Genomic DNA, 3,035 nt, shown 5'->3' with positions numbered 1-3,035 from the left:
CTTCCTTCGGCACCTGGCACTCGTGCGCTCTCCTCTTAGTCGTGCCACTTTATTGCACACAGGGGCAGGCGGGGTTTTCGGCACGGTTTAGTGGGTATCTCGTTCCCATAGTGTCGTAACCAACGCAGTTCGAGTTCCCTCGAAGGGGAACGTCTCGGGTTACGTATGTAACCCTGGTTCCCCGAGAAGGGGAACGAGACACTGCGTCGGCCCGCCGCACCTCTCTCCCCGCCTGAAGCGCCTGCTTCATAGTTTAAGCTAATGATGAGTGTGTACAGGTGTGCTTTATACTCCTCCGGTTATTCCGTCACAACTTACCGTTCTAGCAACAAGCCAATAGGATTGGAGTGATTTCATTCACGTTCAGACCTGCTTCGCCTAGAGGCGTTCCCATAGTGTCGTAACCGACGCACTGTCTCGTTCCCCTTCTCGGGGAACCAGGGTTACATACGTAACCCGAGACATTTTCATCGGACAGCGACGATATATATGTATATATATATATATATGTGTATATATATACATATATGTATATATATATATATGTATATATATATATGTATATATATATATACATATATATATACACATACACATATACATACACACACATATACATTATATATATACATAATATATATATACATATAAACATGTGTATATATATATATACACACACATATATATACATATATGTATACATATATATATATATATATATGTCACATTGTTTTAAACCTGTTTTAACTTCGTTTTTACAACATGAAATCAACATACTAATCAGTTGACTCAGATGAAATACATACAAGCGATGCTTCTGCTGAGGAATCAACAGGTAAGATGTCCTTTCTCTGGTGTAATGAACGTCTGCATTGTTAACCAGTCTGCCGTTTCTACGTGCTTCGAACGTGATTACTATTGATTTTCCCTCCTACTTCCTGTTTCAGCCGAAATTACAGATGTCAAAATAAAAGCATGTGAAACTTAAGTTGTACCAAATAAATGCATGAAAATTAAACTTAAATGCCTGAAGGGCAGAACACTCCCCGTCTGACCTTAAAGGTCACTATTAACTATTAAATGTCTCTTAATCATCAGTCTTCAGGCAGAAGAAGAACTACTTCCGACACTGGTCTCACAAACATCTTTGTGGAACCTTGATCTGAGGTCCTAAGCTCCACCTTCCTCACCTTGCTGTCTCTCCCAGGAAAGACAGCTGTGATCTTTGCCATTGGCCACACGTTGCGTGCGGACTGCTTGTCCTTCAGGAGCACAATGCCTTCTTCTTTTAGGTCCCGTCGTAACTCTCTCCATTTCCGACGGGCTTGCAGAGTGGGGAGGAACTCCTGCCGCCAGCGACGGCAGAACCTGTCTGCGAGGGCTTGGACTTGTCTCCATTGTCTGCTGAGAAGATCCTTGTCAGTGAAGTCTCCATGCGGTGGGTTGACCCCAACCTTCTGGGTAAGTATCATTGCTGGAGACAATATGAAAGGTGACTCTGGGTCAGTGGAGACTGGAACAAGCGGTCTGGCATTGATAATTGCAGCCACTTCCATCATGAGTGTGCACAGGACGTCATGGGTGAGTTGAATGTTCTCTTTAAGCAGCATTGCATCCAGGATCCGTCTTGACAGACCTATCATACGTTCCCATGACCCTCATAAGGGTTGCATAAGGAGGGTTGAACACCCATGAGCACCCCTGCTGGCTCAAGAATTTCTGCACTGTGATGTCCGGTTGTTGTTGACTCAATCCTAGTTGTTTTGCAGCAGCTACGAAGTTTGTGCCACAGTCCGACCTTATCTGCTTCGCAGGTCCCCGTATGGCAAAGAAACGTCTCATTGCATTAATGCAACTGGACATGTCCAAGGAGTCAATAATCTCGATGTGCACTGCTTGGGAACTCATGCAACAGAAGAGTATTGCCCATCTCTTGATTTGGGCCTGTCACCCTGCGTGCGCCTGGAGATGACTTGCCAGGGTCCAAACACGTCCACTCCAACATTGGTGAAGGGTGGGCATGTGAGTTAACGTTCTGGAGGTAAGTCGGCCATAACTTGTTCCTCCGTTCTTCGGCGCAATTTTCGGCACACAACACATTTGTAAAAGACTGAGGCAACAAGTCTTTTTCCACCTATGACCCAGAAACCCGCCGCTCTCAGGGCCCCTTCAGTGAAGTGGCGGCCTTGATGCTTGACTTCTTCATGGCACTGCCGCACCAGCAGCAGAGAAACGTGGCTGTTCTTGGGCAAGATGAAAGGGTTCTTTTCCAGAGTGCTCAAGTCAGCATCTTTCAATCTGCCACCAACGCAAATCAAGTCACCTTCAAGAACAGGTCTGAGCTTCTGAAGGAAACTGTTTAGTCACAGCCTGTCCATGCTCAGCCTGTCCATGCTCAAGAGCTGGAAGCTCTTTTGCGAAGACCTCTTCCTGCGTGGCTCTGATGATTATGTCTCTCATCTCGAGGTTACAGTGATGCCAGCATTTACATTCGCTGGACCTGTCACTTCTGTAAGCTCTGGCTATGTGGATGAGTAGAGCAATTGCCCTGGTGAGAGTGCGCATGGATGAAAAACGCAGGAACCACTTGGCAGTAAGGCCTCGATTTTGAGTCTGAGTCAGGAAACTGCTCACTTCAGGACGTATTTCCATGTCTGATTCTGGGGTTACAAGTTCAAATGTTTGACTTGTATTTTCGTGAGGTGCTCTTTGTTTGTACAGAAAGGCAGGTCCAGTGAACCACGTAGTCTGTGTCAGTTGGGATGCAGGAACTGACCTGGATGTGTGGTCAGCTGGGTTGTCCTCTGTGTTGACATAAAACCATTGGTCAGGTCTTGTGGACTGACGAATTCGTCAAATTCGATTATGAACATAGACATAAAAGCGTTTGGTCTGATTGTGAATATATCCGAGCACAGCCTTGCTATCACAGTAAAACTTGATTGCGCCCAGCTTCATGTCCAGTTCATCTTGGATGAGTTTAGCAACTTCCACAGCTAATACTGCGGCACACAATTCCAACTGAGGGATGGTAG

Source organism: Micropterus dolomieu, linkage group LG23 (genome assembly GCF_021292245.1).
Source record: "Micropterus dolomieu isolate WLL.071019.BEF.003 ecotype Adirondacks linkage group LG23, ASM2129224v1, whole genome shotgun sequence".
Taxonomy (NCBI): Eukaryota; Metazoa; Chordata; class Actinopteri; order Centrarchiformes; family Centrarchidae; genus Micropterus; species Micropterus dolomieu.
The sequence above is the reverse complement of the archived record's forward strand: the minus strand, read 5'-3'. Positions refer to the sequence as shown.